We start from the raw sequence: 17350 nt of genomic DNA, 5'->3' as shown, positions 1-17350 counted from the left end.
GTTCTAATTAAACGGGTCCATTACAGTCATCATTTTACCTATCGTCACTTACTGTCCAGTACTAAGCCTTCTGTCCGCCTCTGTGGTGTAATGATTAGTGTGATTAGCTGCCACCCCCGAAGGCTCGGGTTCGATTTCCAGCTCTGACACGAAATTTGAAAAGTGGTACGAGGGCTGGAAGAGGGTCCACTAAGCCTCGGGAGCTCAAATGAGTAGAGGTGGTTCGATTCCCACCTCAGCCATCATCCTGAAAGTGGTGTCCCTTAGTTTCCCACTTCTCCAGGCAAATGCCGGGATGGTACCTAACTTAAGGCCACGGCCACTTCCTTCCCTCTTCCTTGTCTATCCCTTCCAATCTTCCCATCCCCCGCAAGGCCCCTGTTCAGCATAGCAGATGAGGCCGTCTGTGTGAGGTACTGGTCATTCTCCCCAGTTGTATCCGCGACCCAATCTCTCACGCTCAAGGACACAGCCCTTGAGGCGGTAGAGGTGGGGTCCCTTGCTAAGTCCCATGAAAAACCAACCCTGGAGGGCAAACAGATTAGGATAAAGAAGAATAAGACTTCTATTACAAATGCCCGGCGGCAATTCCACAGTAGGTCTTTTTCCTTCGAGTAATGTTCACGCATGGATGCAACTACGGTTTTTGAAATGTGTCTCTTTAATAATAATTTCACTGAATATGTATAGCCTTTTCTTTCAGTGTCCATCGTCCTTTCATTGACATAAAATATTTATGAATAAGCATAGACAACCCGCATGGTCTATCGTCAGAAATTCATCGCAGACTGTCGCAATAACAGCACAGAAATGTTGCGCCCATTTTTCATTTACTTATTAACTATTTCCTTTCATTTTGTCAGCTTGGGTCACTGATTAATGCCACTGACGTCTTATAAATCACACACAACTACACAACACTTGATTTGCATGCATGTGCTGGTACGGATCTTCGACGTCAACGTAAGGATTCTGTGTACTTTTCACACAGGCTACCCTAGACCGGTTTTCGAGTACAGCAAGTGGCCTGGCAGGTGAGTCAACCTCTCCTACTTGCCAAGCCTTTAGGGGAGGTGCACAACATGTGTTGGCCTGCGATAAGAAACAGGTTCAACAAACTCTATACTCTGCTACTGTACTTGGACTACGCGTGGACAGAATGACATCACCGGCGTATCCAGCTACGGCCGTTCAAAACACACTGGGTCCTGAAATATTTGGTTCAGTTATGGGCAAACTAATAGGACAAGGTAAAAAGTACATAGCATATATTGTGAGATGTCTTTTTCTTTGCAGACTAGCTTAATATCTGCACGTATACCCCTAACACCCTGTATAAATGATATGTGTAGAGAACTTGAATTACAGAATAAGCTTTTATCAGATGATGTCATATTGTACAGAGTAATAAATCTGTGGCTTGGTTCTAAAAGGGCCAATGTCAAAAAACCTGTTTTTGAGCTATGAGCATTTGAAGTTTTGCCTACAGTTTTCCAATTATTTTTTTCAACAACCAACTTTAAAAAACTTTATACTTTCTTTGTGGAATTCACCTTATTAAACGCTAATTTTCTATCGTATTCTTTAAAAATTGCCATGTCTCTAATCTTTATTGGTAATCTAACATTATTGGCAAGGGCTTATTTAATTAAACGTTAACTGTTCGTTTAATACTTAACAGAGACATTGGCCCTTTTAACATGTTGCAAGCCAGGGTAAAACGCGTTTGTATCAGTTGATATCTCAATTTCGATAAAAAATGACATTGGCCCTTTTAGAACCAAGCCACAGAAATAACTTGATTGTGAGCGACTACAAAAAGATCTGGACAATGTTGTGAGATGGACAGCAGAAAATGGCATGATGGTAATGGGGATGAAAAGTCAGTTTTAATTACTGGGCTGAAGGGGTGATAGTAACTCATGGGGGATCACTGTAAATATTTCGGTGTTAATAAAAGGAAAGATCTTCATTGGGGTAATCACATTAACGAGATCGTAATAAAGGTTAAAGATCTTTTCACATAGTTAAAAGCGCATTAAGGGCCGTAGTAAGGATGTAAAAGAGAGAGCGTGTGTCTCTAGAAAGACCCCAATTAGAGCATGGTTCCGGTGGATGGGACCCACGCCAGGATTACTGGTATGTGAACTGAAAAAGATCCAAAGGAAAGCAGAGCTATTTGTTCAGGGTGATTTCCGACAAAAGAGTAGTGTTACGAAAATGTAGCAAACTTTGGACTGAGAAGACTTGGAAGTAAAGAGACGAGCTGCTCGGCTAAGCGGTATATTCCGAGCTGTCAGGTGAAAGATTGCTAGAAGAATAAGCTTGAACGGAGCTTTTTAAAGATAGGAATGATAAAATGAAATGGCGTATGGCTTTTAGTGCCGGGATGTGTCCGAGGACTTCGACTCGCCAGGTGCAGGTCTTTCCATTTGACTCCTGTAGGCGACCTGCGCGTCATGATGAGGATGAAATTATGATGAAGACGACACATACACCCAGCCCCCGGGCCAGCGGAATTAACCAATTATGGTCAAAATTCACGACCCAGCCGGGAATCGAACCCGGGACCACTGTGACCAAAGGCCAGCACGCTAACAATTTAGCCACGGAGCCCGACATAGGAATGACCATAATGTGAAGATTAAATCAGAATTCAAGAGGACAAAACGGGACAAATAACCATTTATAGGAAGAGGAATTAGAGATTGGAATAATTTATCAAGGGAAATGTTCAATAAGTTTCCAAGTTCTTTGAAATTATTTAAGAAAAGACTAGGTAAACAAAATGATAGAGAAACTGCCACCTGGGCGACCTTTCCCATCCTTACGCCACCTACAACCTTCAATGTGTGGCATTAAACCACTAGCAATGAAAAAAGAAATACGAAAAAAATATAGACCTAACAGTTGCCCCTTTATAATTAGACAAGCTAGAAAAGTGTCGGACGTACCAGTCAGTTTGAAAAATTCACCATAAGAAACTAACTTCTTTTACGGCTTTTGGAGACGTCGAAATGCCGGAATTTTGTCCCGTAGGAGTTCTTTAACGTGCCGATAGATCTATCGACACGAGGCTGACGTATCTGAGCACCTTCAAATACCACCAAACCTGCCAATTGAGCAAAGTAGACCAGCGTTCTACCGTCTGAGTAGGAAATTAAGACGGTCTACAACAAAAGTAAAAAAGATCCAAATTGTTGAATGATAACGCTTAAACACAGAACCCTCGATCTGCTCTCTAATTAATCTTTTTTTTCTTTTGCTATTTGCTTTACGTCGCACCGATACAGATACGTCTTATGGCGACAATGGGACAGGAAAGGCCTAGGAGCGGGAGGGAAGCGGCCGTGGCCTTAATTAAGGTACACCATTTGCCTGGTGTGAAAATGGGAAACCACGGAAAATCATCTTCAGGGCTGCGACAGTGGGGTTTGAACCCGCTATCTCCCGGATGCAAGCTCACAGCTGCGCGACCCTAACTGCACGACCTCTAATTAATCAAAACAAATCTGACCGAGGTTAATAAATTAACCCGGGAAAGCCTACAACATAACTACCTTTGCAAGATACAATATCAACAAAATACATTCAAGTAAACTGCTACATAAACTGGCGAAGAAATGAGCAACAATGTTAATATACCGTAACGCACCAGTGAATGTTTCACAATATTCACATGTAACAATAAACAACCAATTTCCTCCGATTTGCTACTATAGCTACATACCCTTAACCGAACACACAAGCCCAAGCCTTCAGTAGAGGATGTAGTAACTTTTATAAGACAAGGTAATTCCGATGTTCCTACCACCACAGGCCACTAATAGAGTCGAACGGAACGGGACGCAATTGCGACTCCATCGCACGCCCCACTTCCTTCCACAAACGAACAACCTTGGTAACTAATTAAAAATCACACTAACGAACTGCGCACTAAACTAATCTATCGTGAACAACAATGAACAGGAAACGCCTTTATTCGTGTTCTCACAGCGTGAGTTCAACAGTTTCCCTACGAAAGGTAACACCTACGTTCAACGGGACGAATATAAAGGAAAACGTCCACATACTCCAACAATCTTCTCCTTCTACCGCTTTCCTCACAAGTTAATAGGGTCGCGAGTGCGAACTGCGTCGCACATGTGTTTTTAGGGGCCGATTGCCCTTCCTGACTCAAACGCTATGTGGAGTGATGTATTCACTATTGCGTGTTCTGTAGTGCTTAGCAGTGAAACACCAGAACAATATAAGAAATCAATGGAATTCAGCTACAATATACCATCGCCTTCTGCTATGGCGATGAATATAAACTTAGTCTACAGTATCTTAAAATACTGGGTAATCTACCCATTGAAAAAAATAAGGAATTAAGAAAAGACGGATAGAACTTTCTAATTCACAGTGCTCTCACAAAAAATGTCAAAGGAACCTAATTATTTCCTCCTCGGAGGGGTGGACGATAAACGCTTCCAATTTTCGTAGGCATTCGGTAGGAAAGAATAATTAGTTCTATGCCCTAAGGAATTAATCTGGTTTTTATGTCCATTGGAAGGGATAGACAAGGAAGAGGGAAGGAAGCGGCCGTGGCCTTAAGTTAGGTACCATCCCGGCATTTGCCTGGAGGAGAAGTGGGAAACCACGGAAAACCACTTCCAGGATGGCTGAGGTGGGAATCGAACCCACCTCTACTCAGTTGACCTCCCGAGGCTTAGTGGACCCCGTTCCAACCCTCGTACCACTTTTCAAATTTCATGGCAGAGCTGGGAATCGAACCCGGCCTCCGGGGGTGGCAGCTAATCACACTAGCCGGTACACCACATAGGCGGACTAGTTTATAATCTAAGACACACAGACAGGTTTGTTCCCTATCGTAGGCGCTACACGAATGCTCCACAACATAGCAATGTATTTAACTAAGAGGAATCTCTACAATATGCCCTGGTAGTTACTGTACGTCTTGGTTGTTCAGATTAATACGAGTGTTACCCTACATGCTGAAGACGGCTACAGTTTTTTTCTTGCAGTCTGCTTTACGTCTCACCGACGCAGGTAGGTGACATTGGGAAACCACGGAAAACCATCTTCAGGGCTGCCGACAGTGGGGTTCGGACCCACTATCTCCCGAATACTGGATACTGGCCGCACTTAAGCGACTGCAGCTATCGACGGCTACAAAACGGCGAAAAGAAATCCCCGACAAAAGCCACTGGTTCACTGGAGCAATATGGGTCCATCTGACAGTTAGGAAATATGGTAATACAGCTAAATGCGTGAATGTAACGTCTGCATGAAATCTTCACAGCAAACTGAGAGTTACGCGACCCTCAGGGAAGGTTCACTTCAGAAAACTGTAGAAATGATGGTGACACAAAGGGGTCTAACCTCATTCTTCAAAACCAGTCAATTTCCTAACGTTATGAAAACAGCACGGAACGCAAGAACCAAAATTCATTACACAAATTGCTTTACATCGCACTGTCCGACTCGTTGGCTGAACGGTCAGCGGGTTCAGAGGGTCCCGGGTTCGATTCCCGGCCGGGTCGGGGATTTTAACCTTAATTGGTTAATTCCTACGGCACGGGGGCTGTGTGTATGCGTTGTCTTCATCATCATTTCATCCTCATCATGACGCGCAGGTCGCCTACGGGAGTCAAATAGAAAGACCTGCACCTGGCGAGCCAAACCCGTCTTGGGATATCCCGGCAATAAAAGCCATACGACATTTCATTTACATCGCACCGACACAGATAGGTCTTACGGAGACGATGGGACAGGAAAGGGCTAGGAGTGGGAAGGAGGCGGCCGTGGCATTAAGTACTGTACAGCCCCAGCATTAGCCTGGTGTGAAAATAGGAAACCACGGAAAACCATCTTCATGGCTGCCGACAGTGGGATTCGAACCCACTGTCTCCCGAATACTGGCCTTCAGACTGCGAACTGCATTGCGGCCTATACCCACACTGACAATTACGAAACTTCTACGTCAATTTTATGTTTATATCCGTTAACTTAGTGTTATCCAACACCTTTTGTTCATGTACTCCCAAGTATACTTTAATTCTGAACCCCCATAGCCGTTGGTGCATGATTTAACTAATTTATACAGGATGGTCGGAAACAACGTGCAACGGGTATATGAGCGTTAGAGTGTTGGTCATATTGATAATTAATTTCAAAAATAAGTAATTCGGTATAACGCGCCGTTGTCATTTTATCAGCTGCTGAATTGTTGCTAAATGTGCACGGTTGTCAACATAGCGTGCTTGCTATGGCGCGATCCTCTTAGCTCGAAGGCCCGTGCACAAATCCCTCCCCTTGCGAAGATTTTTCTTCAATTGGTGCTGTCAAATACGAATATCAGTATGAATAACGTGCCGATTAACTCTCACTCCGGCATAGCGAGCATGGTAGCGTGATTCTCCGGACGCGAGCAGCGAGTGGCTCACCGAGCCCGCTGTACGGAATACTCTTCTCGCTCCGCTCTCCCTTCCGCAGTATCCCGTGACGTAAGGAGAGGACAGGAGAGTTTAAAAGTATTTTATTTGAAATATATATATTAAAAAAATTATGAAAACTCAAGTCAGTCAGTCCGGCCATTCTATCCGGTCGATTTCCTTCATTTTTGTTTTAACTTAAAGGTATTCATGCACAAATTTGTCATCAGGTATATAAATCATTAAACTTCCACCTTCCTCAAATTATTTCATTTTTTCAATTTTTTGTATCTTTGAATAAATCATATCTTTGGTTCTAATTGAGGTACGGAGTTCGTTTTGGCCTAAGAACACTCAGTGGATCAGGTTCTTTCATTTCAGCTCTTAACTATTCAAATTGGTTCATTATGAGCAAAGTTAGAAGTGCACATTAAATTTGACGTCTCATTTCTCCAACATTTTTTCTCATTGAACCAATCATATCATTCGTTCTAATTGAGGTACGCAGTTCGTTTTGGTCTAAAAACGCGCAGTGGATCAAGCGCTTTCTTTTGAGGTAATAACTACTTACATTGGTAGATTATGAGAATAGTTATGAGTACATTTGTCTCCATGACGAAGATCTCTGAAGGACTTTTTAATAGTTCGGCGCGTAGTGTTGTTCTAAGGAACGTTTAATTCAATTCCTTTGTGTAATGTATTTTCAAGTGTTTTCTTGACACAATATTACATTCTATTACCGCAGCAGATCATGTGCTTTATTTCATTAAGTCGGAATTTTGCAAATACATCCGTGAGGATAGTAACGAACAACACCATACATTGCGGGCGGAGCCAGCGGGAAACTGCTAGTTTTATTTTATTTGAAATGCACATTCGGTGAAATGATTATGATTATATTTTTAGAACTTTTAACTCTACTAAAGTTTTCAATCCGGAATTAGCTGCGTCGAACTTATGTTTCTTCGCATTCAAGTTCTCCTTTTTCCAATTTAGTTTTCTGCTCGATGGTTCAGGCACCTGATCTTCATCCTCATTATCTTGATCTTCAGTCGAATCGTGACGAGGTAACTTGAGTAGAAAACGTACCTGAAATAGAAGGAGTGATTGAAATTGTTCCATCAGCAGAATCAGATGACAAATAACTCATCGTCATCTTCTTCAAAGTCACTAACCAATATGAGGGCAAGAGTTTCCTTTGCATTATGTTTTTCCTACGTCATCATGACGTTCAAAATTTCAAAGCAATTGAAAGCTAAGTCAAGAAGCACAAGCACGTCAGCACTGGGAAGCAACTAGGCGCGAAGTGAGTAGCATACCGGACACATTCCTTTTTTCTTCGAACTAGTTACTCCTGTCATCTGGTGATCTTAGCCCTAACTATAGAATCCACAGACAGCCACGAGAGACCTCCAAGACCGAACTTCTCCAGCAGTCTAACGTAGTGAAACGGAAAACAGCCGAAAGACATGCGACTTCTACAGCAGTCGACCGGCTATGAGGCACGTCTCCAGCACGACTGCTACAGCAGTCCACCGGGTACGCGGCACAGCTACCACCCGACTGCTACAGCAGTCCACCGGAGTGAAAGGGTTAATACTGTACCAAGAACAACTCTCGACTACTAGATAAACAATCGCCCAATACTATTTACCATAACAATAAATAATAATAACCATCCCTGGATGAAGGAGCATATATGAATTAATAATAATCACTCACCTGAGACATGTTTGGAATTTCAAAAACATACATACAGTATATAAATTAGAGAGAGAGAGCATCAAGCAACCTTTTTCCTTGTTATTCTTGCTGACAGCGGTAATGCCAAGGATTAAGATCAAGACGTCCACGTCTTCTGGAACTAACTAAAATGTGCAACCGAGCAAGTGGGCGTGCGGTTAGGGTCGCGCAGCTGTGAGCTTGCATTCGGGATATAGTGTGTTCGAACCCCACTGTCGGGAGCCCTGAAGATGGTTTTCCATTTTTACACCAGACAAATATCGGGGCTGTATCACGGCCACTTCCTTCCTACTCCTAGCCCTTTCATATCCCATCGTCGCCATACGACATATCTCTGTCAGTGCGACGTAAAGCAACTTGTAAAAAAGTGCAGTAATTGAAATGAAAATCTGCATATTTATTTTATGCCTTTGTATATGGCGAAGTTAGGGCTCACGGCCCTCTCTTACACTTAACCACTACGTACAGTACATAATCACATACTTTGGTAAAATAACATTAGCAGACCCTAGGAGCTACCTAAATTTATGGAGTAATATTATAACAGATTATAATAGTTATTTTTAATGATTAATATTATCTAGCCTATCTACATCACCTAACAATAGTTCTAAATCATACTTGCACTCATACACACTAACATTCATACAAGCTGGTCACGTATTTAAGAGGAAATCTCGACAAGACCGTTTAAATGAGACTGTTGAAGTGCTATTACGTATACTGACAGGGAGTGTGTTCCATAGCCTTGCCTCAGACACTTGGAAAGAGTGGCTGTATACAGATGAATGATTAACCGGTATCATAAGGGTAGAAGTCGACCTGGTATTATGTCCATGGAAAGTTGAGAGGAAGTTAAAATGTGAGGATAGGTATTCAGGTGTAGATTCGTTCAGAAGTCGAAAAATTAGTGTCGCAGTATGTAAATTCCTTAGTTGATCAATTTTCAGCCAGGATAGCTTCTCATAATAAGGGGAAATATGTGTCCTAAAGTTCAAAGAAAATATAAATCGTATGCAAGAGTTCATTGCCCTTTGAAGTTTCATAGTTTGTTCTGCAGTTGCATCGGTTAATACATCACAGTAATAAATTATTGGAAAAATGAGGGTTTGAATAAGTTTTATTTTCATGGTGTGTGGAAGAATGGATTGTTTCATTTTTAGGGGGTGAAGAGATGCATATACTTTCCTGCAGACACTTGTTATATGGTCATTCCAGTTTAATGTGTCATTCATGACAACGCCTAGTTTTTTTACAGACTTCTGAAAAGGTATAGCTTCACCACAGAGCATGAGGTTAGGCTGTTGTATGATGTTTAGCGTATTTAAAAGTCTAGATTGTCCTATTATGATTGCTTGCGTTTTCTTCGGGTTAATTAATAGGCAGTTATCTTTAGCATACGAGCTAACTGAATTTAAAGTCGAGTTCATATGGTGGATTGCTTTGTCAATGTCGGGGACCTTAAAGTGTGAGTATATCTGAAGATCGTCGGCATAAAGATGATAGTTGCAGTCGTTTAGATGAGAAGAAATGTCATTAAATATAGATTAAGAATAAAAGAGGTCCAAGAATAGACCCTTGGGGAACGCCAGATAGCTTAGTCCTCCATTCTGTAGTCTTCATGTTTGATACAACTCGCTGTCGTCTGATTTTGAGGTTGAGCCCAATAGCTGAATAGCAGAATGAGCCATATGAAGTTTTTGTAACAGCTAACAAAATGTCTATATTTACAGTATCAAACGCACTGCTAAAGTCTAGAAGGATTAGTATAGTCAGTTTTCGTTCGTCCATAGCCCGTCTAATGTCATCCGTGATTTTGATTAGTGTAGTTGCAGTACTGTGTCCTTTCTTAAAACCAGACTGTAAGGGATCAAGTACAGAATGTTTTTCCAAGTATTTAACAATTTGTTTATGCATTATCTTCTCCAGAACCTTAGAAAGTGCTGTGAGGATGCAGACAGGTCGGTAGTCAGATGCATTGCTTGCAGGAGAGATTTTTGGGACAGGCACAATGAGTGCATCTTTCCATTTAATTGGGATTTTGCCTGAAGTAAGACAGGTATTAAGTAAATGCGTAAAAATGGGCAGTATTATGTCGATTATGTAAGTCACAAATGAAATGGGAATTTCATCAGCTCCTGTTGCGTGAGATTTTATTGAATTAACTTCCCTTCTTACTTCATGTTCTGTAACGGTATCAAATTCAAATGCAGGACGGACTGGGGATTGTTGCCTTAATATATTGTCAATGGTGTTTTGTACTGTCGCTGTGTCAGGAGTGAGACGTTCCGTGGAGAAATATGTATTTAACTCATCAAGGGACACCTCGGGATCAATATGCTTCGCAAGTGGTTTGCGAATACCCAGTGACCTATACTTGAAATCTGCACGTACTCCCCTGAGTTGTCTTCATACCACCGGTTGAATACCACTGTACTAGTTTAAACTTCTTCCTGGCCTTATTTCCAATCTATTGGAGTCGGCACTTGGTCAGTATTTAACCCTGTTTTATAGCCGGATGCCCTTTCTGACGCCAAAGCTATATGGAGGGATGTCTTCATTACTGGATGTTTGGTAGTGTGTGTGCGTTGTATGAAAATGAAGAGACGTGTATTAAGCCTAACATAAACACCTTGTCCCCGGGTCAGAGGAATTAACCAAACACAGTTAAAAATCCTTAGCCCGCCGCGAATCGAACCCAGGGGTACCTGAACCGTACCGAATGCCAGTGATGCAATTAGGCGGACACTGCGTTAGTTTAACATACAGTCGTCTGATTCATAACCATAAACCTTTCGGAAAACAGGAGTCCACCAGATAAAAACCCTCAACCGCAGTAGCTCAGTAAACGTTGTGACTGCCAATAAAAGTGACCTTTATTATGATTGCACATTCATACTAGGGGCATTGGATATCCAACAGCTTGGCAACAAGGGCGACACATAAAATCCGTTCGGTTGTTCCTCGCAAACATTACAGGATTCACTACGTTTTCCCTTCATCGACTAAGAGAAGTAACGTATTGCGATCAGTTTGCAATAAGCGGATTCCAACAGTTTCTTCAACAAGATAGAACTTTCAGTCTCGGGTTGTGAGTAGTGTTCATGAAAAGAAGTCACATTTATTGGAATGTTTTGAGAAGATTGAGAATGGAGATGGTTGGGATAATATAACAATAAGGGAGTGTTTTGGTTTAAAAAGTTAATTAATAATTCAGAATTTTTGTTTTTTCTGAAATTCTTCTATGAGATGATGAAATATATTGATATTTTGTATAACATGACTCAGATGCAGAGTGCCAATGAAGTTACCATATCCAATGCATTACGTTTTGAATAAACTGTTTCTAAAATACAGGAGAACACTGAAAGGTATCAGGTAGATGATAATAACAATGGCGTGTGGCCTCCAGAGTGGCCTGGTGCAGGTCTTTTGATTTGACGCCAGTAGGTGACCTGTGCGTCGTGATGAGGATGAAATGATGATGAAGACGACGCATACACTCAGTCCCCGTGCCAGGGGAATTAACCATTTATGGTTAAAATTACCGACCCTGCCTGGAATCGAACCCGGGACCCCTGTGATCAAAGGCCAGCACGCTAACCATTTAGCCACGGAGCCGGACAGTATCGTTCAGTACAAACCCATGTTTCAAATATGCCTGCCTCAATCCCATATTCGTGTTCAAAAACTTTATGTCGGGCCCAATTGGCAGAATTGCTCACCATCCCGCACTGCGTCGCAGTTATTCAGAGTACAATTGAATGTCCTATGATTTTGAGTACATCAACAGTCCCGTAAAATTAAAAGCTTGCCCTTTTGCTTGCTTCGGAAGTCTCCATTTCCTTCCTATATTTTCATCATCATCATCATCATCAGTTTACCCTCCAGGTTCGGCTTTTCCCTCGGACTCGGCGAGGGATCCCACCTCTACCGCCTCAAGGGCAGTGTCCTGGAGTTTCAGACTCTTGGTCGGGGGATACACCTGGGGAGTATGACCAGTACCTCGCCCAGGCGGCCTCACCTGCTATGCTGAACAGGGGCCTTGTGGAGGGATGGGAAGATTGGAAGGGATAGGCAAGGAAGAGGGAAGGAAGCGGCCCGTGGCCTTAAGTTAGGTACCATCCCGGCATTCGCCTGGAGGAGAAGTGGGAAACCACGGAAAACCACTTCCAGGATGGCTGAGGTGGGAACCGAACCCACCTCTACTCAGTTGACCTCCCGAGGCTGAGTGGACCCCGTTCCAGCCCTCGTACCACTTTTCAAATTTCGTGGCAGAGCCGGGAATCGAACCCGAGCCTCCGGGGGTGGCAGCTAATCACGCTAACCACTACACCACAGAGGCGGCCTATATTTTCAACGGGACTTAACTAGCAGTTACAAGAAGCACAAATCACGTTTCACTTACAAATGAGAGACATCGTTCACCATACCGGCAACTCTGGTCACAAGAAGAGCTAAATTTAGATGCGAGCTGAACGAAAAATTAAAAATAAGCGTTAATCCAAACTGCGTCACGTGATTCGAAAACTACGCTCACCTACCCGTGTGAAGCCGACAGCCGCTACAGTAACCCTCCTCTCTCGTTCTTGTCCCTTCCACGTGACTTCAGGGTCACGCCAGGTCCACCTGAGCACAATACCTTTTGAAGAAAACAATGCATTCAACCGTTGATTAAAATCAATTGACCCGTATCTGGAGATCTGGGGCGAGTAGACTGTATCTCCGCTATCCTAACCTACAATCATTTTGTCCTTTATCAACAGTTACACCACCATTTCCATTACGTAGTTTGAGCTACCTTCGCAACCGACCATATCGGTACCTGCATAGGCCTACCCAAAAATATCAGAAACTATACTGAATGCACTCAGCACATTAACTCAAGGCAAATGGCGAGAGTGAAATTTATTTGGGGGCATGGTAGCCGAAGGACTTATTCCATGGCTTCTCACCAAGACGGCCACGGTTCGAATCCCGCCAATGCACGTGTGATTTTTAGAAAAGTAGTAATGGCGGGTGGCCTCCGGAGAGGCCTGATGCAGGTCTTTCGATCTGACGCCGTATAAGCCACGTGCGCCTCACTGATGAAACGCTGAATACGGCACACAGATCCACTCACCGAGTTATCGGAATCAACCAATGAAGGTTAAAATCTCCGACCCAGCCGGGAATAGAACTCGGCACCCCTTGCACCAAAGGGCAGCACGCTAACAATTTAACCATGGAGACGGACAAAAGTTAAGTAAACTCGTGTCCTCGTCCCGAGGTGGTGCAGCTCTTTTCAGGTACACCCACAAATGGAGATGAGTTGCATGTACCATATTAACCATATACCAGTCCTTATGCCATTCTTAAACCTCTAGCAGTACCAGGAATCGAATCTGGTCCTCCGAGAACGGCAGGAAATAGCAGCTGCTGACCGTTACGGTACGGAGGTGGATATTTTAAAATGAAAATATCACGTACCTGTGGATAGGTCTCCACATAAAACTGAAAGTCCCGTGGCTATAATCACGATGCCAACATTCACGTAAAACAAGCAGCTTACTGTTTCGAAATTTATTTGAAGTACAGGACACATATTACAACCTTATGTCTAAATAATACAGTGGTAAAAACTGCCACAAACACCAACGGAACTCGGTAATGCAAATCAGCCAGTTCTTAAAACTCAATGAAATAACGAGCATCCTGAAAGCTGAAACCAGCAAGACTCGCAATAATAATGACGTATGGCCTCCGGAGAGGCCTGGTGCGGGTCTTTCTCTCGCAGACGGCCTATTAGGCGACCTGCATGTCTGTGAAGATGAGGGCCCTACCTAGGATAATTTCTAATGGTGAATACGTCACACACACTCAGCCAAACCGGCAATATTAACAATAACTAGTACATTGGGATGTTTTCGACAACCTAACAATATACAGTGAAACCTAAATATCTCGAATCTCCGTCCGGCTCCATGGCTAAATGGTTAGCGTGCTGGCCTTAGACCACAGGGTCCCGGGTTCGATTCCCAGCAGGGTCGGGAATTTTAACCTTAATTGGTTAATTTCGCTGGCACGGGGGCTGGGCATATGTGTAGTCTTCATCATCATTTCATCCTCATCACGACGCGCAGGTCGCCTACGGGAGTCAAATCAAAAGACCTGCACCTGGCGAGCCGAACTTGTCCTCGGACACTCCCGGCACTAAAAGCCATACGCCATTTCATTTCATCTCGAATCGCCTCGGGAGCGAAATTTTATTTCGAGTTATCGAAATTTCGAGATATAGAGAATACCATCTTTGAGCATGTATAGCACATAACTGAATCATATGTGTCTATGGGCTTATACTGAATACATTATTTTAACAGTATTTAAAAATATACAAACTATATTGAACGGTATCACATTAATTATAACCCTTATTATAGTAATTTTTTAGAAGACGGGATACAGTAGATACAGTAGTGAAACAAGAAACATAGCTACCTTCGTTAACACCTTTGGAAAAAATCCGTTAGTCTCTTCTGTTTGTTACTGTTAACCTTTCCTCCCTTCACGTTGTTATTTCTCGCCAATGCCGCATAGACGAGATTTGTAAATGGAGCTTATCATCCGCGACTTCGGGGGTTGCTTTCGTACGTGAACAGTAATTAATTCACACCAGAGAAAAGCGAGGCTTCGCCGATTTTCCGATCACTAGAAGTTTTAGTTTTTCGATTCCCGTCATATTAGCTCCCAGCATTGCTGTAACCTTTATTTACTTGTTTAACTGTTCCTCGCAAACCACAAATGTCTCATTGCACAGTTAACGTTACACAACATTCGAATTACAGAGTTTTTTTTTTGCTTCAATGGAGGAAATGTTTGCTTCGAGATATCGAGAAATTCATGGAACCGAATTTCGAGTTATAGAAAAATAAGTACACGTAAGGAATAGGACAAACGTCCGGGAAATGTAAGTTACTTCGAGATACTGAAAATTCGAATAATGGAGGTTCGACTGTATTTAACAATATTTTTCTTATTGCAATAATGTTTAATAATTTAGTTTGAGATAATTTTACCATTTAGAAGATTATTATCCTTTTTAATGTATAACAAAACTAGAGTGGTAGTTATTTATGGTCAATTAGAGAGATTTGTAGTATTAATAGGTTAATATTATTATTCAAAATGTCCGACTCGTTGGCTGAATGGTCAGCGTACTGGCCTTCAGTTCAGAGGGTCCCGAGTTCGATTCCCGGCCGGGTCGGGGATTTTAACCTTAATTGGTTAATTCCAATAGCCCGGGGGCTGGGTGTTTGTACTGTCCCCAACATCCCTGCAACTCACACACCACACATAACACTATCCTCCACCACAATAAAACGCAGTTACCTACACATGGCAGATGCCGCCCACCCTCATCGGAGGGTCTGCCTTACAAGGGCTGCACTCGGCTAAAAATAGCCACACGAAATTATATATATTATAAATTATTATTCAAAATAATACATAAGCAGTTTAAGAGTCAGTTCATTTGGAAACAAGTGTTTTCCTTAAAAACACTTAACTATTTTGATGGATTACCCAGTATTCCAATTGTGTGTACCAGAACTTGGTGTGCCAACTGAGGGTGAATTTTTCTGCCGCCTGCCAAATTAGAATTTTGTTCATATTCAAGTCAATACTTCTAGTCAAGCGGGTTGGGCAACTTTGTATTTCCTGTGGGGAGGGGTGGCGTACGCTGGGATTAAGACGTGGGCTACCACTGGACTTAGGTTACCCCTTTTCGATAGTTGGTTTGGTGAACGTCAAGCCTTAAGCGTTTTGAACTGCAGCCAATCGCCAACGGAGAAGCCTGCTGTGTTGTCAAGACTGCTTCACAAGCTACTGCCCTGGCCTCTGCCACTGCCAATACCCAACACCTGATCAGTCGAGATGGTAGCCTAAGGTTTAACAATTAAAGGCCAGAATTAACCCCCTCATACTGTTAATTTCCCTGGCTTGGGGACTGGGTGTTTATGACGTCTACGCCATTAATTTTATCCTCACTAGGTCACCACCAAGCCTATACAAATGCCAAGTACCATTATTATTATTATCTCTTTTTTTTTGCTATTTGTTTTACGTCGCACCGACACAGATAGATCTTTTGGCGACGATGGGATAGGAAAGGCCTAGGAAGTGCAAGGAAGCGGCAGTGGCCTTAATTAAGGTACAGCCCCGGCATTTGCCTGGTGTGAAAATGGGAAAAAACGGAAAAACATCTTCAGGGCTGCCAACAGTGGGATTCGAACCCACCATCTCCCGGATGAAAGCTCACAGCCGCGCGACTTTAACCGCACTGCGAACTCGCCCGGTTCTTGGTGTAGTGTCCTAGTATTCCTAGTATTTTTCTGTTGTGCTGTGGCTTGTGATTACAAGCTCAAGACGTTGGTTTGACAAATTTATATAAGGAAGATAGCGAAGTAAAGTCTCATATTCGTTTGTGCGCTGCACTGGCATTTCTGAAGCTAAAAGACGTAGACGAAGGGTGGAATTTTATCCAAGAGACAGCTCTATTAAACGAGAAGCTGACGGGATCCTTCAACTACTTCGTGGAACAGTGGCTAGATAATGTAACTGTGCCAAAAGAGGTGAGTTTTTATATCAATTTAAGCATTTTTATAAATAATGACTGGACGAACTTGCTACTACATACAACCATAAACAAGATCAACAGTATTTTTGTAAATAATTACGTTATAAATTTTACCCAGGTATGGAGCTGCTGTCGTCATCAACACAGAACAAACGACCAAATTGAAGGGTAGAACTACAAGATGAATAGCCAGCTTGGAAAACCGCACCCAAGATTTAGGGAGCTTATCGAGAATTTAACGTCTGAAGCGGAGTACTCCAACAAAAAATAATGAGAAGGAAGAAGTACATGGCGCTCGATGGAAGAATCGCGAAAATCACAAAACGCTACGAGGAAAACGGCGAAATAAAGCAGGTTTTGAAAACAATGCAACAACTGAAACTGGAGTAGTGCTGAAGCTGTTAGAGAAAGTTGCAAATGTAGATTTGTAAATATTGACTTTAAATATAACATGTTAGGTTCATTTAGAATGACAAGGCCTGACGGCCGCATTGTTTATTGCCAGAGTTGGTTTGTGAATAAATTCGAACCACTCTGGTAATAATTAATGCGGCTT

The sequence above is a fragment of the Anabrus simplex genome, chromosome 2, assembly GCF_040414725.1.
Source record: "Anabrus simplex isolate iqAnaSimp1 chromosome 2, ASM4041472v1, whole genome shotgun sequence".
In the NCBI taxonomy this organism is placed as follows: domain Eukaryota; kingdom Metazoa; phylum Arthropoda; class Insecta; order Orthoptera; family Tettigoniidae; genus Anabrus; species Anabrus simplex.
The sequence above is the reverse complement of the archived record's forward strand: the minus strand, read 5'-3'. Positions refer to the sequence as shown.